The 26,938-nt window shown below is 35.9% G+C and overlaps 1 long non-coding RNA gene across 4 annotated transcripts in view; it reads left to right on the top strand.

Moving 5' to 3' along the window:
• The first annotated feature begins 2,646 nt into the window (after nucleotides 1-2,646).
• LOC134484126 (uncharacterized) overlaps nucleotides 2,647-26,938 on the top strand; it is a 124,258-nt gene continuing 99,966 nt past the window's right edge. For 3 of the 4 annotated variants that reach the window (XR_010061505.1, XR_010061504.1, XR_010061501.1), the window contains exon 1: nucleotides 2,647-2,899. This is a non-coding gene — a long non-coding RNA (uncharacterized LOC134484126). The remainder of the gene's footprint in view (nucleotides 2,900-26,938) is intronic. The other variant, XR_010061502.1, reaches the window with a different exon arrangement.

Genomic DNA, 26,938 nt, shown 5'->3' with positions numbered 1-26,938 from the left:
ATCTGCACGGTGAGACATTATCTCAAGCAAACCAACTGAATGATAATAACATGACTGTATTTGCTAGATCCCTGAAAATAATCATTTTTGTCTATTAGCATTGTAAGCAGGATTAATGCAGTACCCTTCTTATATTAGGTACTCAATAACCATTTTGATAAATTGAATATAGTGAAGCAGATCTTAAATATTTATATATTCCAATTGAATGACCACTGAATAGTCTACCATGCAATGTTCACACACATGTGGATTACCTTCCAAGTGATATTTAACTTGCAGTAAAAGGATTATGACATGTAGTCAGGATATTGAGATTCTACTGAAATGAGGCAGTAGTATGAATCTGAGGCCAACTTCGGCTATATGGTGACAATATGTTTCAGAAATAAATGTGATGTAGAGAATGAGAGATGGGATTGAGGCAAGGATGGGATATGAAAAATGAGAAAAAATGATTTTTAGTCACCATTAGCTAAGTGTCAAGTTTTTGTACTTGATTTGTATGATGCCAAATTTGTTTTATAAGCCAATGAATTTTGGCAATTTGTTTATGCTAACCACAGAAAACTAACACAATTTTACTCTAAATGATCATGATTAGCTTACATCAATTGACCTGTCATATAGATGTCACATGTATTTCCTGATAAAACATCATCATAATCTTAAGTATCCTTATACCAAACCCTAAACCCCAGATTCTGACTATAAGGAAAACACCAGACAAACTACGTATCTAACCAGTGCTCTGACAAAAACAATCAACGAAAGGCTGAGAAATTGCCACAGAGCAGAGAATGCTGTAGAGATCTGATTATTAAAAACATTGTGAATCTTAGAGAGAGACAAAAGAAGTCCTTGAATCTGTAAAATTTGAAAGGAGTCTAGAGTTTAACTTTCAGTAGTGCTAGAATGTCAATGTTTTAGTCTGGGTAAATTGCAGGTAGCTTTTATAATCTCTATTAGGGTAAGTTGAAGATAATTTCATATTGTTTATTTAACCATTTTTTGAGATGGTAGAGTATTACACATGCTCTCCTCAAAGTTTCTGGCCTCTAAGTCATGACTTTCATACTTTAGCTTCCCCAGAATTTACCCCACCACCAGTCCCTCTCCTTCTCTCTCACTTTTCTTCCCCTCTGTGTATATTGGTTAATTTTAATTCTAAATATGAAAAAAAAACAGTTTTTTTACCTTACAGTTTAATTTTTTTACCTTACATTTTCTATGCCTTTGCTTGCTACTTATAAGTCACTCCACGAACAGAACAGAATCTACTTGTTTGTGATAAACATTCTCAATTTCCCCTTTCAACACTTAGACCACCTAAACCGATGCTGCTAGAAAGAGGAGAGACGATGTTTTTATTCAGTGTTCAAAGTTGTTGCTCAACTGGCCCATGGCTTGTCCTAATTTCTCATCTACGCGCTAATGTGATGCATCCTTAGTTTTATTTAAATCCTTGTGTCTAGGAACTTCGATGTTTTTGGCGGTCAATCAGTCTTTCATAGCCAAGATTGCAAGTTCCCTAGGGCCTGATGCCATCTTCTTTGTGTGCTCTTTTCTTTCTCCCCGGAACTTGGATTGTTTTCAGTGTCCTAGGAGTCCACTGCAAATGCTAATCATTTCAATGTAGATTCAGCTTATGGACTGAAAAAAAGGTACAGACTTAGAAATAGGTCAGGGAAGCAGTATAGGCAGAAATGCAGGTATTCACTAGCTTAGTCTTGATATGGTAATGCAATGTACTCTCATATGTCCAGCTTTATCCTGTGGTTTTCCTTCCTATGCCCGAAGTAATGAGATTATTTGCCATATGGAAATTGATGCTTCTAAAACTTCTTGAATTGGTTAACCTGTAGCTGGATATTTTAATCTTTAAATGGGAAGGCTTCTGAAGCCTGCTCCCAGAAGGGCACCAGAGCAAAAATAGTTAAATTGGTGCCCGTGTGCCTACAGAAGGCTTAAGAAATGAACTGATAAGATATTAAAAAAAATCTGTACTTCCAGTTTTCTAGAAATAAAGTAAAAGGTCAAAAGTGATTAACTTCATGAATATTCTCTCTCTCTCTCTCTCTCTCTCTCTCTCTCTCTCTCTCTCTCTCTCCTTCTTTCAACTGCTTTCTCTTCAGCCAATGTAGAGGGCAGTGAAGAGCAATTGGCAGTAACAGCAGAGAAAATATACAAAGCATACTTTTGTCTTGGTTTTTGAATATCTAGTTGATGCTTCAAGGAGATGTCACTAAGATGAATTTGCAGATAAACTTAAAAGACCACCAGATGTTTGGAACTGTTAAGTGAATACAATAAGTTAGGTATTTACACTAGAACTAGTCTCTTTCTCTTCTAATTTCTGTTTATCAGTCTTTCTCTGTCTAACTGTCATCTAACATCTTCCTTTTTATTTGACTAGGGTATTTTTCCATCATGTGGAATATTCCATATTGAAAAATTTGCTTCCTAGTACAATGTTCTTCCTAGTACAATGTTCTCACCTTAGTTGATCCAGAACACTCAAGGTTATTTTCAGAGTTTGACCATGAGAATACAAAAAAGGAGGACATTCATCCTTTCATAATGCTTTCATAATGCAATTGCCACTCAATAATCCATTTGCAAATCTAATCAAATGTTTTATGGAGTCTCTCTATTCCTCTCTATTCCTGAGAGCTGTGTTAGCCAGGAGCTTTACAAAACAACATGCATGAACAAAGAAGAAAAGAAGGGTGTTGTTGTTGTTGTTGCTGCTGCTGCTGCTGCTGCTGCTGTTCTTGTTGTTGTTTTGGCCTCAGGATTTTGATGAGATGGTATTGAGTAAAAAAAGGACAGGTGACACCAACAGGGTCAACTAACCTGGACTCTTGGGAGCTCGCAGAAACTAACCACCAACCAAAAGGTGAGCATAGACTGGTCCTATTACCTCCACCCTTTGCACATATGTAGTAGATGTGCAGCTTGCTCTTCATGTGGGTCCCCCAACAGTTGCAGTGGGGACTATCCCAAAAGCTGTTGCCTGTCTATGGAGTACACTTTTCCGACTGGACTGCCTTGTCTGACCTCAGTCCTGCAGTGACTGATTTGTGGGGTCCATGTGTGTGGGTGTACATGGGAAGGGAGTGATACCCAGGGGGGGATACCTCTTCGCAGGGGAGAAGGGAAGGGGGAAATGTAGGCGCCTGCTGTAAGCGGGGAGCGGGGGCGGGGCTGGGAGGAGAGGAGGCTCTGATATTGGGATGTAACATTAATTAATTAATTAAAAAAATTAAAGGACATGTGGATTGTGGTAAAATAGTGAAGGCAGACTGGAAGGCAGATACTTATTCTACTGCTTTTTTGATTCTGGAAAGCAATACCTGCTCTGTCTGTCCTTGTATGAACCTTGGATGCAGTCATACAAGTATATTGGTGCAAATCAGCCCTTGGGATTTACCTTTACTGAATTTCCTTATGTCTGTTAGGCTTAGATATTATAATGAGTCATAGCCAGTGACTCTGCCTATGGCTCCTCTTAGCAAATCTTATTGAGAATAGAAAGCCTTAAAGATTTCCAGACATGCACTGGTATCTAGATGGTTTGCAGAAACCTCCCTTCCTATTTTGTAGAGAGGAGAACATGAAATATATCAAAAGTGTATGGTAGCAATATTATTATATACATGTGACAAAAAAACGAAGCTGTCAAGGCCAAGTCTAATGGTATCTTTAATCTCAGAACTCAGGAAACAAAGACAGGTACCCTGTGAATTTGAGGTCAGTAAGTAGTGAGTTTCAGGTCTGCCAGAAATATATAGTGAGACCCTGTCTCCAAACAGAACCAAATAAAGAAAAACAAAAACCTAGAATGAAAAGGTATAATAGGGTGTAAGCATATTAACAATGAGATGGAATTCTAAATAGCAGTACTTTCTAGAATAACAAAGAGATTGCCTAGTTTTGGTGAACTATTGTAATTATCTAACACAAAGCATTTCAAAAGTATAAGAACACAGCATGAACTGAAAAAAAATGTAAAACAACATAAAACCAAATCAAACCTTATTTTCCAAGATATTATTTTAATAACCTAATTTCGTATATTTTACAGCTTACAAAGACTGTCCCCCTTTCATTTACAAATCATGTAATTTATCTTCATTATGAAAATGAACAAAATTATTAGCTAAAACATTGCAAGTGAATTTATTGTTGGCTGTATTGAAAGGTTTGATCCAATATTTAAATGTCACACAAATCATGTTCTACTTTTAGAACGGATTTAAGTGAAACTAATTATATTTTTTTACTCTTGAATACAACTTTTTATGTATTGATTCTTCCTAGGAAAATGAGGCTTAGAATTTTTTCTTGCCCATTTTTCTCATTTGGATAGTAAAGGTAATGCAGCCTTTTGAAGTAGTGATAGATTCAGTTATAACTCTGAACAAGGCACTCTTTGTGGCACTTGGTTTCCTCATGGTACATTGAGAGGGTTGGCACAGGCACTGTGACTGAGTGTTGACAATTCTGTTCTCTTAACATTCTGTAACTGTTTTTAATTAATTCCTTTTAGATTTATTCATTTTGTTTTATGTGCATGAATGTTTACCTACATGTGTGGATGTGTACTACACGTATGTATGATGCCTAGGTCAAAAGAGCATGTCAGATGCACTAGAACTAGGACTGTGATGATGTTTTGAGAGTTGTGGGAACTATGAACTTAACCTGGGTTCTCTGTAAGAGCAACAAGTGCTTTTAATCACTGAGTAAACTCAGCCTCACAGTCTATACAATTTTAACATATTTTAAAATCCTAACTATACCCAGAACTTTTATCACCTGCAAACACATTACACACATATATAACACAATACCCATATATACATTATATATATGTATACATACATATACATATGTTACTCTACCTGTGTGCTTTACATTTTTAAAGTTTTATTTGTATTTTAATTATATGGGTGTTTTGTCTGCTTGTATATGTGTGGCTGGCTATATATGTATACATGTATGTATATATGTATAATCTTCTAACTTCTCAGACATCATTCTGTAGGATGCATGCTCTGTGGGGTACACTGTCAGTCAAATAACAAAGAGTGGAACAGCTATATTGCTTACAATCTACAGCTACACTGCTACATATTCCAAGTTTATACCAGAGTTTTCTCTGACCTCCCCATCTATATCTTTCCCTAGCCAACAAATCCAGATTGAGAACCAAATTCATTTTCCTGACCTAGTCTTATCACCCCCACCTGTGGAGAAGCTGACTTTTAGACTTCTGAGAGGACAGTCATTCTAGTGATCACCCACAGATTCTTTCTGCTCCAAATATAATCCTTCCACCAACCCAGAACTCCTATTTATTTCTCCAGGTTCTAGTCCCTTGACTCCTTGACCTCCCCATACACTGTATTCCCTGACCTCCTCATAAAGGGTTTTCTTGAACAACCACATACTTCCTTCTCCCCAACCTACCCAAACTAGCACAGGTCCTACATCCAGTGATCCAGCCTAGTCTGGCCTCTCCTGCCTAGTCTGGCCTCCCCTGCCCGTGGTGCTACAACAGATCTTTTTAAGAATCTGTCAGGAGACCCTCCTTATCTACTCTCCAACCCTCAGGCCCCTCCCAAACCACATCCAACATTTTTACCCTGCTATTTCTATTCCCACACTCCAGTTTTGGACCAGGAAACTCATCTTCTATAGGATCCCAGTCTTTTCTGTTCACCTGACTTTATTCCACTAAAGTACTTTAGGGTAAAAATGTTCGAGCACACTTCCTGCTTTGAAAACTCACCAAACCCCGCCAGTCCCTAAACCTGAAAACCCACCAATCCTTGTGCTCGAAATCCCACCAACCCTACACCTTTAAACTCAGAACTTGAAATCCTACCAATCCTCAACCTGAAAATCTCCACCCTGAATACCTCCTCCCTCAAGAAACCTTCCCACTCAGAGCTGCAGCTCTTCCATTGCAGAAACCTTTCCCCTTAGAGCTGTTAATACTTACACTATTTTCCACCACTAGGCCCAATCTGCCCATACATCTTCCCTTCTGCTTCAACTTGCTCTGTCAGCATCAGAGTCCACATGCCCAGATCTCTTCACAAAAATAGCAACAATATGAAAGTTCAAACCAATATCTTTCCCCCAAACCTACCAGCTCTGTAGAAATGTTTGCCAATGAGAATTTCTTACATAAATCCCAGGACATAGAATTTAAAAGAACAATCATTAACATCATCAAAGAATTCAAGGAGTATAATGAAGACATAAATATACTTACTTCTGGTTCTTTCACTGGATAGCTAAGAGAACATTTAGCTTTCCCATCTATCCATATAAAATTCTACCCATGACCCTCCAGATAGCTTACTTATTACCAGTTTGGTTTTTTTTTTTTATCCGCTTTTGATTTAAGTATTTTATTTCTTGGTGTAGGATATAAAATGTTTCCTATGTAGCACACTGGCTATGATTTCTATGGAATTAAAACCCAACACACCCAGCACATGAACACACAAATGCATGGTACACATGCATGGTCTTTTGTTTGGGTAATTGTTTCCACAGCCTCTCATGCTAGGTAATTACTCTATCAGGGTTTTCTTTTTATTTTTAATCTTTATTTTTATATTATGTATATGGATTCTTTTCTGCTTGTATATCTGTGTGCCATTTTTGTGCACTAATCACAGAGGTCAGAAGACAGTGTCAAATTCCCTGGAACTGGAGGTATAAAGAGTTGTGATCTGCCATGTGGCTGCTGAAAGTCAAACTAAACAAAAGAGGCCTGTGGAAGAGCTCTTACCACTGAATCATCACTCCAGCTCCCCAGTGGAGTTTTATTCAACTATATGGAATGAAATCATGGCATTTGCTGGGGAATGGATAGTGGATATCATCATATTAAAAGAAAATAAGCAAGTTTCAGATAAATATCATGAGTCTTCCACTATTTGTGGGTCATAGATTTTATAGAAACAAAACATGATTGTATGTATGTGTGTGCGTGTGTGTTGTATGTGTGTGCATGTGCATTGTATGTGTGTGTGTGTATGTGTATGTGTGTGTAATGTGAAAGAACAAGGGAATATACCAGAAAAAGAAGAGGAAGTGTACCAAAAGGAATAGTGGTGAATATCCTCAAAATGCATGATATATTTTTGTTGATGAACCTCTAAATACTGGGAATATATCTCAAGACAATACACCAGAATGTGGCCAAATCAGAAACCACAATAATACTGGTTTATGCCACTTGTTTATATCGGCTTACAGGAATTACTAGAATCCAATTGGATGATGCACGGGTAACAAAAACTCAAAGCTTTTTGGATTAACACTGAATTAACAGCTAAACCATAGCTTTCCCGGATTTGTAGCTATTGCAAACAAGAGTGATGCTTATTTTTCTGAATGCTCATTCTATCAGAACCTTTTCCATAATATTTGCTTTCAGACTTTTAGTAGACTCTAGTATTATCCTTCTATAGATGAACAAAATATTTTAAAGTATTTTTGAATAAAAAGTTAAGAATTGGTGGGACCCAGACCTATTGTCCTGGCTTGTGAGATTTTGAAGCTTGGCTTCTTCATCACAAATGTTAAAAGCTATAGAAAGTCATAAGACTGGGGAATTTACAGTGAACTTTTTTCTGTCTTTCAAAGTATAACATTCAGTTTGAAAACTAAGAGGATTTTTAAAGAGGTTACTGAATAAACTGTGAAGCTGGTGCTAATCCAAGATAACTTTATACTTAATGGAACTTTCTCTTTTTTTTTGAACTTTAAGAACTAAGTATCTGTCAGCTTCATCTGGAATGGTTACAGTATTGTGGCAGTGGGTATAAAATATCAGAAGGTACATAAGATTGTTATAACTAATGAAGAACTAATAAGAAAAGAGCAAGGTAGCTCAGCCTGTCAAACTCAAGTTGGATTTCTGGGACACAGATGAGATAAAAACAAAACTGATTTCTGCAGTTTATCCCTAGATTTTGATATACCAGCTCTGACAGGTACATGCATATACGTACTAAATATACAAATGAACATTTAACAATTAAAAATATATACTAAAGGATTTTCTCACAAGCAAAAAAAATTAAGTGTTTTATTTACATCTTTTTAATCTTTTTATTTGTCCTAGGGATCAAATTCAGTGCTTTAATGCATGCTAGGCAAGTAATTTAACATATCATCACAAATCTTTGGTGAACATAAATTCTTTTAGAACATAAAATAATAAAAAATACTGATGTAACTACTTTATGCCACTATTGCACAAGTCAGTTTATATCTTGTTGGCAGGTCACTATTGTAATTTGAAGGGTTCTTTTTGGGTGAGAATTATTATGCTTGTTTGTTGGTTTGTTTGCTTTCCTTAGCCTGAATGGTACCACCTAGCATAGGGATAAAGCTTGGACTTGAACACCAGCTTGATTTTTCCTTTTTCAATAATATAGGTGTGTTGTGTTTTCACAATTAAGTGTTATTGGCAGGTTGTGGAGTGTAACCTATAGCATTGACAATAGCCTATAATGTTAGGGGATGTCCATTTAACCTCAAGTCAAATATTCAAATAATGTAATCCATTCTCAGTCCTAGGAATTTTATTTGATAGCATGTGTTGTCTATTTCTTGTGTCCTTGTGGCCTTCTGTAAGGTTTTCCTTCAAATTTCTTAGTTAAGAATTGTATTGGTGGACAGAAATTACTTACAATTATTTCATTTTATTATTTTTATTTATGTTTCATTTACTTAAATTTTTTTATCATGTAATGTTTTTCTTTCTAGTTTGCTAGTAATTGCTAGTTTTGCTGAGTATAATAATCTGGGTTGACGTATGTAGATTTCTATACCTTGTAGAATACCTTTCCAAGCTTTTCCGGTTTTCAAACTCTCCATTGAAAAGTTAGGTGTTGTTATAATGGGTCAGAATTTATATGTGAATTGATCCTTTCCCTTGCAGGTTTTGATATCCTATCTCTGTTCTATACTTAGTGTTTTGGTTATTTTATGTGACATGTAGTTTCTTTTCTAGTCCAATCTATTTAGTGATCTAAATGCCTCCTGTATCTTGATAGACATTTCTTTCTTTAGATTTGGGAAAGTTGTTTTAATGATTTGTGTTCTTTAAAAGAAAAAGTTCTGTGCTCTGACCTGGGTCTTCTCTTCTTCCTCTGAACTTATAGTATCCATAATTTTAGTTTTTTTCTGGGGTCTCAGATTTTCTGGATATTTTACACCAGGATACTTAACGATTTTTTTTTACTAATCATTCCATTCATTTATATATCAAATGATATTCTACTTCCCTGTTATCACCTTCACCAACCCCATCCCATGATATCCTACTTGGAAGTTACCATTCCACCAGCCCCCCATTCCCCTTTGCATGTATGAGAGTGCTTCCCCACTCACCAACACTCTGCTGCCCCACCACTCCAGCATCCCCCTATGCTGGGACATCAAGCCTCTCCAGACCAGGGCCTTCTCTCCATTGTTGTCAGGCAAAGGCATCCTATGCTACCTATGTATCTGGAGCCATGGATCTCTCCAGGTATACTCCTTGGTTGGTGGTCTAGACTCTGGGAGAACTGGGTGGTCAGGCCGGCCTATGTTGTTCTTCCAATGGGGTTGCAATCCCCCTCAGCTCTTCCAGTCCTTCCACCAGATCCCCAAACAGGTTCTCTTAGCTCAGTCTGATGGTTGGCTTCAAGCATCCACATCTGCATTGCTCAATTGCTGGTCAGATTTCCTCAGGAACTGCCACACTAGATTCCTATCAGTAAGAACCTCTTTACCATGGCAACAGCTTTGGGTTTGGTGTCTGACAGACATGATGGATCCTCGGGTGAGACAGTCCCAGGTTGGTCCTTCCTTCAGTCTCTGTTCCATTTTTTTGTCCCTGTTCTTCCTTTGGACAGGAATGTTTCTGGGTTAAAAACCATGAGATGGGTGGATATTCCCATAGGAGGTCTCCACATGATCTCTCTTCCCCTTCTCTGTGATTTTGGCTAAAGTCATCCCAGCTGGGTCCTGGGTTCCTCCCATTTCCCTGGTATCTGGGACCCTCCAGTGATTATCCCCAGTTCCTCATTCCCCCTGCTACATATTTTTGTTCAGTTTCCTGATATTCTGTACCTCTCTCACACCTTGTCCAGATCCTGATGCTGACTTTATTTCCTCCCCTTCCTTTCTCCTTCCCCCGTTCCCCTTTCCCTCCACCTCCCATAATCATCCTGTTCTCCCCCCAATGCAGGACTGAAGCATCCACACCCTGATCTTTCTTCCTTCTGCGCTCTGTACTAGTGAGTACATACCATGTGTGTTCTTTTGTGTCTGGGTTACCTCACACAGGATGATATTTTCTAGTTCCATCAATTTGCCTGCAAATTTCGTGTAGTCATTGTTTTTAGTAGCTGAATAGTATTCCTTTGTGTACATGTATCATATTTTCTGTATCTATTATTCTGTTGAAGGGCATCTGGGTTCTGTCCAGCTTCTGGCTGTTATAAATAAGGCTGCTATCAACATAGGGGAGCATGTGTCTTTGTTATATGTTGTAGCATCTTTTGGGTATATGCCCAGGAGTGGTATAGCTGGGTCTTTAAGTAGTACTATGCCTAGTTTTCTCAGAAACTGCCAGACTGATTTCCAGAGTGGTTTTACCAGCTTACAATCCCAGCTTTCAATGGAAGAGTGTTGCTCTTTCTCCACTTCCACGCCAGCATGTGTCATCACCTGGATTTTTTTTTTTTATCTTAGCCATTCTGACTGGTGTGAGGTGGAATCTCAGGGTCGTTTTGATTTACATTTTACTGATGACTAAGGATGTTGAACATTTCTTTAGGTGTTTCTCAGCCATTCGGCATTCCTTGGTTGAGAATTTTCTATTTAGCTCTGCACTCCACTTTTTAATAGGGTTACTTGGCTCTTGGAAATTTATCTTCTTGAGTTCTTTGTATATTTTGGATATTAGCCCTCTATTGGATGTAGGGTTGGTAAACATCTTTTTCCAATATGTGGGTTGCTGTTTTCGTCCTATTGAGAATGTCCTTTGCTTTACAGAAGCTTTCAATTTTATGAGGTCCTATTTGTCAATTGTTAACATTTTCTTCAAGCTTGTCTTCAAGACCTGAATTTTCTCTGACATTCCATTCACAAGTTGGTGAGACATTCCTCTGCACTTTTTGTTTGACTTCTTGAATTTTTCATTTTGAGTTTTATTTCAGGCTGATTCTTCTTTAGTGATTCTATTTCTTTGCTAAATAATCTATTTTTCTATCTGAAATCTCTTGTTTTCACATTTATTTATTTATTTATTTATTTATTTATTTATTTATTTATTTATTTGAAATAGAAAAGGGTCTCTTTATGATGTAGCCATGACTATCCTCCAATTTGCTTCATAGAACAGAATGACCTTGAACTCACAGAGGTTCACATGGCTCCCTCTCCCACTCCCAATGCTGGGATTAAAGGCATATGCTCCCATATCCAGCTGTATTCATGCTTTTCATTGGAGCGTTTACTAAGCACTTATAACAGCTATTTTTAAGCCAAACTTTATTCACTGTGACTCTCAAACAACACAGACTCTCAGGGACCCCACAGCCCTCACACCTAGGAGGGATCCATCAAGCTAGACTACTAATGGTCCCTTCCCCACTCCATTCTGGTCTCCCCCACACATTTTTTTAAAAATTGTATATATTTATGGGATATTATGTGATTTTTTTTTTGGCAGAGCTGAGGATCGAACCCAGGGCCTTGCACTTGCTAGTCAAGCGCTCTACCACTGAACTAAATCCCCAACCCTATTATGTGATTTTTGATGCATGCATACATTTTGGAATCATCCGAATTAAGTGTATTTGCCTCCTTAAACTTTTATCATTTCTGTATGATAAAATCAATTTAAACCTTATAGCTTTGTGAAGCATAAACCACTTTATTGTTATCTATGATCATCTTACTATGCAAAACACATCATAATTTCTCATTTCAACTGTAATTTAATATTCATTGATTAGCTTTTGCCCAGCCCTCCACTCATCCACTGCTGGTAACCATAAATCCACTCTCAACTTCCATGAAATCAACTTCTTTAAATTCCATATATACTCAAAGTCAATACTTATTGTATTCCTGACTTATTTTTCACTTCACATTAACATAGTGATTACCATTTTCCATCCATGTTGCTATCACGGCAATGTTTCATTTTTTTATGATTGAATAGTATTTCTTGAAATTATGCATTTTGATTCATTGTACAATGAATATAAATTAAATAGTACTGTAATGAACATATGCTCTCAGATATTTCTTCAACATGATATATATATATATACATATATGTGTGTGTGTGTGTGTGTGTGTGTGTGTGTGTGTATGTGTGTGTGTGTGTGTATTCATATTCCAGGTAGTGGGGTTAATTCATTGTTAGTTTTGGAGATCTTTCATACTGTCTTCCATAATGAGTATACTAATTTTAATTCTTATCAACAGTATTCTAAGATTCCCTTTTCACGAAACCTTGACTATTATTTGTTTGCTTTTGTTCTTTTGTTAATTGGAATGATGTAATAACTTTCTGTGCTTTTAATTTACACTTACATGATAATTAGTGATAGGAACCTCTGGTTGGTTGGTTGGTTAGTTGGTTGGTTTCTCTATATAGCTCTGGCTGTTCTGGACTTGCTCTGTAGAATAGGCTGGCCTCAAACTCAGAAATTTGCTTACCTCTGTTTCAAATGCTGGGATTAAAGGAATGCACTACCACTGCTCTACTGATAGGAACCATTTTCATGATGTACCTATTGGCTAATTATATTGAAAAATGGCTCTACAGATTATTTGTCTGGTTTTTAATTTAGTTACTTTTCTAGATTTTTTTAAAAAAAAATCTTCTAGTTAGCACATAAAGAAGTAGAGATTGTGGCATTTTCAAAGTATGCTCCAGCATATTCTCCTCTCCTTCATATCTTTATATTCTTGCTTCCCATCCTTATTGTAATATCTTGATGCAGTCTCTCTTTTCATATCATATGTATTCTATTGTTTATCCCAGTGTTGCTCGGCATAAATTTATTGTGCACTTTCTTGCTCTCCTTTCTATTCATTTTGGTATTTATATAGTGTACACACACACAAACACACACACAAACACACACACAAACACACACACAAACACACACACACACACACACACTACTGGCTAGGATCTGTATATGAGAGAGGAAACTGAGTCTTGCCTACCTCACATATTTATGGAATAAAAGCGTATTTCATAATATTCTGTTTAGACATGTTTTGTACATGTACATTTCATTAGTGATTTGCCTGTTGATGGACATCTAGGCTGTCATACCTTGATGAACTGGACAGAAATAAGCATAGATGGGAAAATACATCTGTATTAATACCCTGGATTGGTATATATGCACCATAGGGTAGGTCTGTTTTTAAATGTTTTGAGAAATTTCCATAATGATTTTGATATTGGTTATACTCCCAGCAGAAGTGAATAAGAATTTTTTTTCCATATACCCTTATCAACATTCACCGTCTGTCTGATCTTTTTCTTTTTCTTTCTTTGTTCTTTTTCTCTTTATTTCCCCCAAGACAGGGCTTCTCTGTGTAGCTCTTGCTGTCCTGGAACTTGCTCTTTAGGCCAGGCTGGCCTCAAACAGAGATCCACTTGCTGTTGCCTCCTGAGTGATAGGATTAAAGGTGTGTGCATTACCACCATCTGGTTTTATCAACTATTTTAAGTATAAAATCATATTGTCTGAATTTAGCATCATTTAACTTATCTTTCTATTGTTATTTCTTTTATGCTGATATCTTATCCTATTGATCTATGAAGACAAAGCACTATAGTGAACCAGGGAGCTAAATGTTTTTATATTCTTCATTCAAACATTTGTACACATTAACTTATTTATGAATTATTGTCAGTACCTTCTTTTGTCCATTAATCCCCAAATGTCTTGATATTTGTAGGCTTATTTTTTTTAAAAACCCCTACTTTTTATAAAAGATTTATTTATTTGTTATTTATATAAGTACACTGTAGTTGTCTTCAGACACACCAAAAGAGGGCATCAGATTCCATTACAGATGGTTGTGAGCCACCATGTGGTTGCTGAGAATTGAACTCAGGACCTCTAGAAGAACAGTGAGTGCTCTTAACCATGGAACCATCTCTCCAGACCTCAAAACCTACTTTTAATACAGGTTCTTAAATGCTTTTACCTCCCTTATAGACCACCACCCACTAGAAGCAATAGAAAGAAAAGGATAATAGAACATAGGACATGGACCTGCTTAGGAATAGTTCTTTGGAGGGAATCCAATCTTCACTGTCAGGATATCGTCAGCTCAGTTTATGTGAATCAGCAACAGTGGCTCAATCCACTTGCAAACACCATTCCTGATCAGCAATGGCAGGTAGATCCAGAAGAAACCATCAGTGGAAGAGGCAAGAAGCCATCATTACATCACCAGAAGTTCTTTGGTGGGGTTCTCAATATGAAGTGTGACAAATGATAACCAGCAAAAAATGGTAAGGTAAAACAATACCATACAGTGTTGTCAGTAAAGACCAGAGTCATTAAAGCCCAATGGTGACCAGCAAAGAATGGTAAGGCATACCAATACCACACAGCATAGCCTAAGGTCTGTTAGGTTATTTTCATACACTTTCTGAACATCCTGTGTTCTCTGAAGCATCCACTCTAGAAAAACATCACATGTTCCTTTTCCAGCCTGCTTCCAGAGAAACTCCAAGTGTTTCTTTTCAGCCAACCATCCTCCCACTTTTTTTTTCAGCAAAACATCTGCTCATATGACAGGTTCCAGAAAAGCATTACATGACACAACTGAGTCTGTAAAGAAACCACAAATGTCCACTTCAGATGTTTCCTGGCAGATGATGTCTTTGTGTTGAAGGACTGGCAACTTATTCTAGCTTTCAAAATTTAGTTTTATTTTTGTCATTCTAAAACTTTTACTGATCCTCTACAGGCCCATCATCATAGATAACTATGTTTGGATTGAATAACACTCTAATACATGTTTTCAGTTGGTATGCTGCCGTTTCTTCACCAGTAGATTATCCTATGTCTGAAGTTAGGATGTAGTTTAGCATGGTCTAAAGGAAACATCTAAAATTGTTAATCCATCTCTGCAAGCTTCTGCCTAAGACTAGGGAAGATCAAGAAAACTTGTCTCCTATTACTCCCACAGGATTCCACCTGCACTAGGTTACTCCGTGGAGGGATTGGGTCCTAGGCTTTTGTGCAAAAATGTATACCATTTCTCTCTCCTTTGTCCAGTTAACAATGACTAGAAGGCTGTAATGTAGTGTCTTATGACTACTGATCCCACAATTCTAGCTGTATGTGGAGCCCCATTACTCAAAGAGACGAGCAGAGTCCTGTGGTAACACAAAAATCAACATTGGTATAGCCAGCTTATTATTCTATTCTACTTTTAGCCCAACACTATTACAGCCAGTAAAAAATGATGATGCAAAAGTTCATCCATTGGGTTCATGTGTCTTGTCCTAGCATTAGGGTGGGTCTAAGACTATGTCTTGGGCACTGATTGGGTGAACAAAGATTGGATTCTTTCCTTACACATGATCTCTCTGCAGTAGGCTTTAAAATAGTGTGAAAACACTATAGCCAGAAACAACTAGGGAAGGACATAGTTTCTTTATGCTTACGTGTCTTAACCACAGTAACATCATGATGGGATGTTTGGGCAAAACTGATACAGAGGCCATGAAAGAGTGCTGTCTACTCTCTTTCTCCTCATGGTTTTCTTAGCCTGCTTTCTTACAGTACCCAGGAATAGTACTACACACACATTTCTAGGCCCTCCTATATAAACTATCAAGCATGAAAATGCAGCACAGGCAGCTTGGCTACAGGCAAATCCAGTGGGGCATATTTTCAATTGAAATTTTGTCTTCCAAAATTACTCTAGCTTCTGTCAAGTATTCACAAAACTAGCAAGCACATGACCCCACTGTGAAATATTTGGCTCTATGTTTTAAAGCAATGAATTGTACCCCATTCCTACTTCCATTTCCAAGCAAACAGTGACTTCATAATGTACAAGCTGAGGTTTAAGGGTGAGATGGGGTATGCAGTCACATGGTCACCAATATAACAATGTTGGGCCATACATAGATACTACAGGTTGCCAAGACTAGCACAGTAGAGGTATAAGACAAAGATACTTGTTGCTCTAGCCTTCTTGATGTTTATAGTATACTTATGACTTGAGTCATTTGTAACCAGTCAAATATAATACTAGCTGGAACATCAATCCATCTTCAAACACCTTCAGGTCTCACAATGTGAAATGCAGGCTGTGTTTTGAGGTACTAGCATAGAAAGGATAAACTGTGATTTGCCAATGCCAGATTTCTTTTTCAGGCAAAATCCTTGATATATTCCCTCAGTGTATACATTCTTTAATTCCTTATCTTCAGATCCATATCTTCAATTCCATATCTCCAATTCCATTAAAGGCAAATTTCTCATCTGCTACGCTAATGCAGCACTAGAGATTATATCTGTTTATATTGATTTGAAGGAAGAGACAATATAGTTCTAAAAGGTAATGGATTTCACTGGAGCATGAATACTCCAAATCTAAGTCTAAGGTCTAGAGTAATCCTGTCTTCTTTCTCCCATAGATGATATTTTGTCTTACTTGTGCTGCTTAGAATTAGTGTGGTTTAGCATGGGCCTAAATTCCTAACTACTTTAATCTCTCTCTCTCTCTCTCTCTCTCTCTCTCTCTCTCTCTCTCTCTCTCTCTCTTACTTAGGTCAAAGTTGTTCCTGACTAATTTTAATCCTTTCTTTCATATTTATTTTAAGATTAGGCATCGTGATTTCCTACCTGGCATCTTTAGCTCCTATGAAGGTACTTGTGTGGATTTATAGCTATCCAAACTGATGATGACTGAGAAGAGTCAATGAGGAATTAGAATGTCCTGCTTCTCTGTCATTTACCTCTTTTTGTTCCACAAAGAAAAACTGAAAACATGAAATATATCATGTTACTTATTTTTTTTTCAATTGAAAGGGGCTATGGAAACTTTCTACGGTCATATCTAAGTTATTTCCAATATCCTTTCTGTCATATTCCCGACACTTCTAAAATACAGTTTGAATATTTTTTAGTGATGGATCCCATTGTTAACTAGTGTTTTCAGTTTAGGTATTACACTTTATTGTTAGAAATGTCTTTTTTTAAACAATGGAATGGCATTGTTTAGCATTTCAATACATTAATTTAGATGTGACATTCAAAAGAAATGAGCTGTTATTACAATTTTCACCATTTGAGCCATGCATTCCCAATTTTGGAGATGATTAAGATTGGACAGACATCATTTCTAATTGGCTAGGTGGCCTCTGATTGGTGTATGTTCCTTTTAATATTATATTAAAAATAACTACTAGATAAATATATTGATAGTGGTGTAATGTAAGGTGTGCAGGATCATCAAAGGACAATTTTTTATTACATTAATACTTATCAAATTTGGCTACATGTCAGAATCATGAAATATTATTAAAATATATTTTACTGTATCCTATCTTAGATATAATGGGTCAGAATCTTGGCAGGAAAGTGGTTGAGAATTTGTGGCCAGATGAATAAAAGGAAATTGGGAATGAGTTCATGTGGAAGGTTCATCTCAGGCCTCAGGAGTAAAATACTTCCAAAGTATCCCTGTTGGCCCATATCTACATGATACTCTTTATGCTGTTCTCAAAATGTTTTCTCTACAGGGAACCATAAATAATTTAGAAAGAAGTTCATATGCACTAATGGTCATGGCTTTTTCTTTGAGGAAAAAGCTGGCTTTTTAACTTGGAGAACTGTGAATCTATGGAGTCCAAGTCAGCCTAGATCCCATAGAGAGATAAACCAACTTTATTTTAAATTAAGAAGCATTTACTGAGTGATAATTTTAGCTGTTATAATTTTCAGAGCATCATATGATCTGGTTTCCTAACAAAATTCACCCGTGTCTCTCACTTGTTTCTTGGAATTCTATTTTAAAACCTGAAGGATTAGAAGCCCATAATTCTTGTTAAATTGTTTGGCAAATATCATGTACAGGTTGATGGATAGTATGTAAGTCATTGCACATTTTCTTTGAGAAAATGTCTCTTTTGTTATGCACTCTGTGTTACATAAAGTTGTTCAGGGAACTTGTGAGATGTAAGAGATCAATTCTGCATTCTAGAGTCAATTTGGTGGAAAGGCCAATGTTCCTTCCTCAAGTTAAGATTAAAACAAATTAACATCTCAAATAACTGAGTGATCAAGTAAGAATGAGGTTTGGAAAATGCTATGTGGAGGACAGGGGAAGAATTATGAGGCAGCAGCTGATCATCCCACCGTGTTCTCTTCTCAAGGCCAGGCAAATGGGCTCATGAACTGACCGTAGGGGACTAAAAATTTGCTTAATATAAGCAATAATATAGAAACAGCACTGTGTTTCATGAACTCTAGCAGAGGATGACAAATAAAGTGAAATGAGAAAGAATATAAAACACAAAATATAATGGGGATTTGAAGGAGTTAATTTTGCTGAGAAGGCCAAAGGTTTCATAAGAACTAGACCTGATGAGCAAGATAAAAATAAACATCCAAACGGTACAGAGTTAAATGAAGAGCATGTTGGATTATTGTGTAAAAGGTTAGATAGGAAACAGCACAGAGCCCATTTTAAGAGATTTATTCTTTTTCAATGGAGTTGAATATCATGAATGAAGGAAATAGAAGTAGGACATAGTTACTACAATTACATTTTGTAGTGGGTTTTGGGTTTATAGAGAGTGTGTTTATTCCTGAGATCATTAGAACATAAATAAATATATTTGAGGATGAAAATGACCAAGACTCACTAGCAGGAAGTAGTTTATAGAATGAAATGTGTTGGAAGGAGAGATTGTAAAAGCAGAAAAATTAGAACTATTTCAAAAATGTCTGGAGAAGAGACAGGAACATAAAATATTCTGTTCTGACCTTAGTGGTTTGAATGGAAAATTCTTTACCATGGCTTATAAACTGTCCTCTGCTGGTCTGGTATAACTTTTGCTCACTCATTAATTTCCCTGGTATGACACTCATATCTGTAAATTAAGTAAGGACATAGAACTGATAGCCTGCCACACAAAGTACCATGTATTATAACTAAAGGATTTCAAAGACATCTTCTCTTCCCACATTTTCATACTTGCATGTTCTGAGGCTGACAATCACTAAGGTAGCTCAACGTCTGACAAGAAACTAAAAAATAGAAGTTAAAAGCTTGTTAAAGAAAGTTTTATGCCTTCCTTATCTCCTTGGAGTGTGGAATGAGCCTCATCACAATTGTATTTCTGCTCCATCAAACTGAAAAAAAAAGTATCATAATTTGCTGGAAAATAAAGCTTATTAACAGTTTTTGTTAAAAGACCACAGAGACTTCTAGCCTTAGAAATTGATATGTGTACCACTTATAGGTGCAGAAAATTGTTTATTTATGGGTCTTATAAATTACATTTTTTTCTCAAAAATTTTTTGAGAAAATAGTTTCACCTAGTCAAACCATTCCCATTCTTTATGTTGTTTTTGAAGTCATGAAACTAACATAAAATATTTTTTTTCGGAGCCGGGGACATAAAATTTTTTTTTAAACCTGAACTTTTGGTAGCTTGTGGTATAGACTGATTGTATTTTAAATATAGTCAAAAGCTTATTTGTTTCCAAAGCATAATACCTTTCCGTCCTTTGGGTTGATCCTTGTATGCCACAGCCATTTATTTTTCTTTTACAAATAACTATTTTACCGTTTTATGAAACATACCCAAGAACATATTCCTTAATAAGAAAATTTTTCATTTTGCTACCTTTCTATCTTTTTCCAAATATGCAAACTTTGTCTATATATTTTATAATAATAACAAATACAAATTTTGAAAAAAAAATGAAGTTGATTGTTAAGATTTCGTATTTCTAAGGGCAGTTGATACAGTGAAACCAACTCATCTCCAGGTTTAACTTTCTAGCTTGCGGCTATTGTAGAGCAGACTATTTGGAAAATATTAAGGGTTTCCCTACTCACCTGAAGGGACAGTTCAGAGAGAAACTCCTAGTCATTGGCCACAAATGAGAGTACCCCTCTTGTGAGAAGGCTAAACAGTATAGGTGCACTAGAAGATGGTTTGTTCTGTTAGCCAATGGAGTCCAAAATAAACACATCAAAAAGTCTTTTATCCAAATACTATTCTACAATTAAAGCAATCTTCTAATCTTTTGAAAAAAAGACTCGAATATAAGATCAAGACAAGAAATATTCATTTACTGTGTTAAAGCAACTTCTTTCTGTAGAGAAAAAGACAGTTCTTAAATCAAAGCAAAAGTACAATGATAAGTATGCCCAATGCTTCATCTGACAGAGATTTAACATATGTCTTAACATTCATCATAGAAGTTTCCATTTGCAGTAGATGGTGATAATACAGAGACCCACAACTGGTCAAGGTACAAAGATTAAGAGATGTCCTAATCAACTAGAAATGAATCAGGGACTATCGCAGAAGAGAGGACAAAACGAGTCTGAGAACCAGAGGTGGTGGTGGACTATGAAGAAAGAGTGACTTTCAGGTACAACAGGGCAGCTGCCCAAATCACAATTGTTGTAAAATCATGCCCAAGACCTGAACAAAGTCAAGCTAGACCAAATCCCAACAGAAAGGGAAGGGAGAGCACAAGCTCTCACCCCTAGCCAAAGACCTATTAGAAAGTGATAGCTGCTACAAGAGTATAAGTCAGTACAAGACAGCTATACTTTAGTGGAAGGCCACATATCCAATAATATGTGGGCAATACAAAATGTACAAATGTAACTGATATAAAGCATAAACATAAAAGTAATAAGATGGAAAACAAGCTATACACATTAGGCTCACCCAAGTTCCAAGGTTTTATAAAGAAATGACACCAAAAGGTGTAAGCTTCTATAAGGATGCAAGTCTTACTCGTCCACAGGTGCCATAGGACATAGGGTGCTACTGACATGTTTGGGAAGAATGTATCTTTTAGCTAGAAAATAGACCAAATTCCATGAAAGTGATGATCATCACATATACACATCAATTAAGCTAAGAACTGGGACAGCATTTCAGGACTAGTTGAACTAATATTTAACATCTATGGCAGAGAGACCAATTCAGTTTTGGATGAAGAAGTGACTATTCAGGAATATTTACACATCCCCCTTTGATTCATGAGGAAAAAGGACAAATGACATTTAATCAAGGCCAAATGGCATTTAGTAAATGCCAAGCTTCATCTTTGAGATGGCTAATGGTATGTTGCCAAGTGGAACTTTGATAATAAAATATCAGAACTCTAAAAGTATCTAAAATTCAGAAATCAATACCATACATAATGTATTTTTCTGAAAATTCTTGTATTATTCTTTAATTATAAATTTCTTTAAATCTCTAACCTCGCTTTTTTTTCTTTCATTGGTTACCTACTTATTTGCCTTTTTATAAAACTGTCTTCTCTATTTATGGATTGTTCATCTTAATAGTTCCTTTTCTTTTTTCTCAGTTTCCTAATTTATTCTTTGTTCTAGCTTATGTTAATATTTAGTAATATGCCCATAACATCTAGAGTAGAGTGAAAAAAATCTCATATATCTTGGTCTATGAACTTGAGAAAGAGTTAGTTAATATGAGCTGAGTACACATTTTTCCTCAAGGAAATAAAAACTGAACATTTTGTTTTATGCTTCTAGGAATTCCAAAGATTTATTGACTTTGAAGTTTAAACACTGTAGTTTTAAAATATTAGTAGTGTGAGATTAAATGAGCATATTTTCTTTAAGTATGTAATTTCAAAGCATTATATCATGTGGTTCTTTATTCTTTGATCTATGGTTTTATTTCATTTCATTTTGTCTTTTATAAAAGAATATATCATAATTAAAGTCAAATCTAAGACTGATTTATAACACATATATCCAATTATTAGCTATAAAGGGCATTTCTTATCCACTGATATGAATTAACTTTGTATTGGCAACATGATAGAAATTTTTATAAGTTTATTATATCAAGATACTCACTGTTTGTTTCTAAAGTACTATTGTCCAGCTATAATATCTAGCAGTATAGGGAAGAAAGAGTAAGACAATTCACATGGCAGAAATACAGGGCTTGGTTGAGTATTTTGTAGAAATTGTTCCTTCCATGGGCGTGTATCGCCACTGTATTCAAAGCAATAACATCAAAAGAATGTCACTACAAGCATCTCTAGTCCCTGTAATATCTGTTGCAATATACAGAGTAATGTAGGAGAGAGGAAGAATTTATTACAGAATAAAGTAGACATCCTCAAGTGATGGCAGTCGGCAATAGGTCATCTTTCTGATCTACATGTTTAGATAAGTTTTATTATGTTATTTTCTAAAATCTCTATCCAAATGATTGGGAGAGCCATTTAGATAAACTTTAAAGGGGAGACAACAATATCTATTCATTCTTTACCTCCTCTATCCTCTTGGGAGATAATAACTTTTTGGTCCTGGTACTTTCCAAAATCTTGTCTTACTCCAGCCAGAGATCTATTCTTTTGTCCAAAATGTCATCTAATTGGTACAGCAAGCATAGGTCAGCAGTTAAGATCACTACTTCCTCATGCAGAAGAGTAGGGTTTGGTTCTCAGCACCTGCATGGCAGCTCACAATCATCTGTTAACTCTAGTTATAGGGGAACCAACGCCCTCCTCAGAAACTAGACATGTACATGATATACAGACATCCAAGCAACACAATCATACTCTATAAATTAAAAACATAAATAAAAAGTAATACAATTGAGAAAAAAGAATTAAGGAAAGATGAAAATAATGCTTTACCTGCAGGAAATGACCTATCTTAATGGGAGTCAAGAAAACCCTATTACCTCCAATTTTGTTATTTTTGCCTAATCCACACTTATAATTTTCATATGGTATTTCAAATGTATTATGAGTCTTTTGCAACCATTTTCTTTTCCTTCACCTATCACTGTTTTTCATTTATAAAATGCATGTGCTAGCAGGTACATAGAAAACGGACTATGAGGGAAGGTCCACCATGAATGACTTTCTTTTTTTTTTTTTTTTTTTTTATTAACTTGAGTATTTCTTATATACATTTCAAGTGTTATTCCCTTTCCCGGTTTCCGGGCAAACATCCCCCTCCCCCCTCCCCTTCCTTATGGGTGTTCCCTTCCCAACCCTCCCCCCATTGCCGCCCTCCCCCCACAGACTAGTTCACTGGGGGTTCAGTCTTAGCAGGACCCAGGGCTTCCCCTTCCACTGGTGCTCTTACTAGGATATTCATTGCTACCTATGGGGTCAGAGTCCAGGGTCAGTCCATGTATAGTCTTTAGGTAGTGGCTTAGTCCCTGGAAGCTCTGGTTGCTTGGCATTGTTGTACTTTTGGGGTCTCGAGCCCCTTTCAAGTAGCTAATTTGTAACTGTTAGAGAAACAACAATCCTTTGGTGGCATCCGTGGATGGAGGAGAGAACTGAGTTGGATTTCAGGTAGATTGTAGATCAATGTTCAGTTGTTCACTACTGAAGAGTCTCTAGACTCCTGGAGCTAGTGAACTAAACTGAGGTGTGTGCTATGGAGTCTCAGGGAACAAAGCAATGCATTAACTTTTCTTTTTTTTTTTTTCTTTTCTTTTTTTCAGAGCTGAGAACTGAACCCAGGGCCTTGCACTTACTAGGCAAGCGCTCTACCACTGAGCTAAATCCCCAACCCACAATGCATTAACTTTTATATTATTCCCCCAATGGGTAGGTACAGTAGAATAATGTTTGATATATCTAAGGAATACGTGACTCCAAAGCACTGAGAACCTTGGGAGAAACTTATGTTGATACTTCTCTACGATATTGCTTCAGTGTGTTAGGGACAACATCTTCAGGGAAGGGATTATGTTTTGTAATCTCAATGGTGACCTCTTAGCTTTAGGAATGGGTACAACTTGATTTCTTTAGGCTGTGGAATCTGTCCTTTAGAGTGGACAACCTTTTAAAGGGACAGCCTGATAATATAACACTAACTAGATACCTAAGAACAGCATCAATGTTGCTTTGGTTGACTTGGTTAACAATGAAGATGAAGACAGATCTATCAATTATACTAGGTGGTTAGTGAGAAGGGATGCTGTAATTCTTTTGTCAAGTGTTTCAATTATCTGAGTCTGGAAAGATTATCTCTTTCTACTTATTTTTCATTCGTTCTATTCACTGTTAAAATATACATGCACAGACATACCATATCCTTTCATTAGGAGATAAACATAAATGTATGTTTTGGTTTTCATTTACCTATTAGCAAGATAAATAGCTTCTTCCATTTGAAAGACTGAGCTTGACATTTAATAAATGCCATTTAACCTTTTTTCACTGCTGAGACTTATTTCATAAATCAAGGATGTTGGGTTAATAATTTAAAATATTTACTGCTCCTAACAAATATAAACATAAATATTTTTATTCATGCCTCTATAAAACACATCATATATTTCCCTTGGGATATAGATCTGTATCTATATATAAATATAGATGTATAATATCCACATAAACTCATAGAAATAAAAATGAGTAATGATATACAGTTAGATATAGAGCTAAGCTAGAAGTGTTCTTGAGGTTAGGGGAAAGGGAAAAAAGGAGGCAGAGAGGAAAATATGAAAGGAAGAATAAAATTCATTTTAGGTCATTTGCAAATGAAAGAACAATTGATAAGCTTTTCTTGGTCAAAGCTTTAATCTATTTTATAGATTTTCATTTAATGCTATAACTGTGAATTGAAGGCATTTCATTTGCATTTTCATAGCCCTTTCTAGGATAAGAAGTAATATGCATAGTAAATTAGTCCAGGTTACCAGTTATGCGGAAATGATTGTTTACAAGAATACATCTAGGTCAGTTTCTCATTTAGCTCATGACACATTCTGTATACTAACCCCACTAATGCATCTAAATGTTACCTACCATGTTCTTTCATATTTTAAGCTTATGAAAGATATGAGAGTCGTTAAATTCTTGCTTTCTTTTTTATGGTGACTAATATAGTGAGTGGAACACAACAGGTACCCAGTAAGTGTTTCGTTAAAAATAACGATGAAACCCTAGGGAATGGAGAGCTATAAGACAACATTTTAATTTTGAATAAACCAGTAGTTCTTGAGGTATATCACCCGTATTTCGTATACATTTCAATATAACACAAAAAGGTGAAAACATACCCTCATTAATTATAAAGTTTTATGTTGCTAACCACTTAGTTCCTATGGTTACATCTCTGTGAAATTATAAAATAGGCACTTCAAGGGTTTGGGAACAAGAACAAATTGACTGTTAGAGAATTCATGAATGCTAATAACTCATTTACTTATAATGCTTATAATTAATTGGTTTAAAATCATCTACTGCAGTCTTAAAATGAATAGGATATTTAAAGGTCACCATTGCTCTCAGCTCCCATTTAAATCTCTAATCGAACAAAAATACATTGCAGATATCTATTAAAACTTTTAAATTATTCTCTAGCTAAACTTGGCCCGAAATAGTAACTGATCTATCTATTTGCTTCCTGTTAAATGTTGTGATATATAATCTGTGATTAAGTTATAATAAAACCCTAATTTCTAGGACTATGCTTATCATTTATGAAATACAACAAAGTAGAATGAATCATGTGCACACCAAGATAATTTCTTGTTATATGTTTAATAATTAATTTTCACTTTTCTCCTTTAACTGGAAATGCCAACTGATATCATGTGCTAAATCATGTTTAACACTAAAGATGTGAAATTCAATTACAGAGATCATTTATTAATGGCAAATATGGCTTCAAACAATAAATCTCAACAAAAAATACAGTGTATCTATACATAATGAAAACAGAAATAAATGGCTTTTCTTGAAATATTTTATTGCAAGATGACACGATATTTCATCAAGCTATATATGATTTAAATTTAAAAATTTTAGAAAGTAAAATATATGACTTATTAATTTCTAGAAATGTCCATGTAATGTTTTTAGATTCTTGTTAGCTGCAGGAAAATGTAGACAATAAGCCCCTTGTAATTTTTCATTAGAAGTGTGTTAACACTTTCATTAGAAGTGTGTTAACTTTTTCATTAGAAGTGTGTTAACAGGTACATTCCAGGTATCAACAGCAGGCATTTGTGATTTCATAATTGTAACTATTTAAATAATGTTATTTTTTGGTTTATAACAAATTTTCAACATATATCAATACCAATGCTGCTATATAAATTGGGTTCCATGATTGAGTAACTGGAAAGTTGTGTATATCTCTGCTTAGCTGTGGATACTGTATTAGAAGATCCTCTATAAATATCTCATACTCACACACACACACACGCACGTGCGCACACACACACAGAGTCAAACATACACACATACACACACACTCACAAGAATTTAGAGAGGCAACTTTAAGGTTACTTCAGGGTTTGAAGAGATAGCTCAGGGGTTGGGGATTTAGCTCAGTGGTAGAGCGCTTGCTTAGGAAGCGCAAGGCCCTGGGTTCGGTCCCCAGCTCCAAAAAAAAAGAACAAAAAAAAAATAAAATAAAATAAAAGATAGCTCAGCAGATAATAGTGCTTGCTGCCCAAGCCTGATGGTCTTAGTTCCATCCATGAATCTCATTTAAAATAGCTAGATGTAAAGATCTTTTCCCAATCTGTTGGTTGCCGTTTTGTCCTAACCACAGTGTCCTTTGCCTTACAGAAGCTTTGCAGTTTTATGAGATCCCATTTGTCGATTCTTGATCTTAGAGCGTAAGCCATTGGTGTTTT

Source organism: Rattus norvegicus, chromosome X (assembly GCF_036323735.1).
Source record: "Rattus norvegicus strain BN/NHsdMcwi chromosome X, GRCr8, whole genome shotgun sequence".
Classification (NCBI taxonomy): domain Eukaryota; kingdom Metazoa; phylum Chordata; class Mammalia; order Rodentia; family Muridae; genus Rattus; species Rattus norvegicus.
The sequence above is the reverse complement of the archived record's forward strand: the minus strand, read 5'-3'. Positions and strand labels throughout refer to the sequence as shown.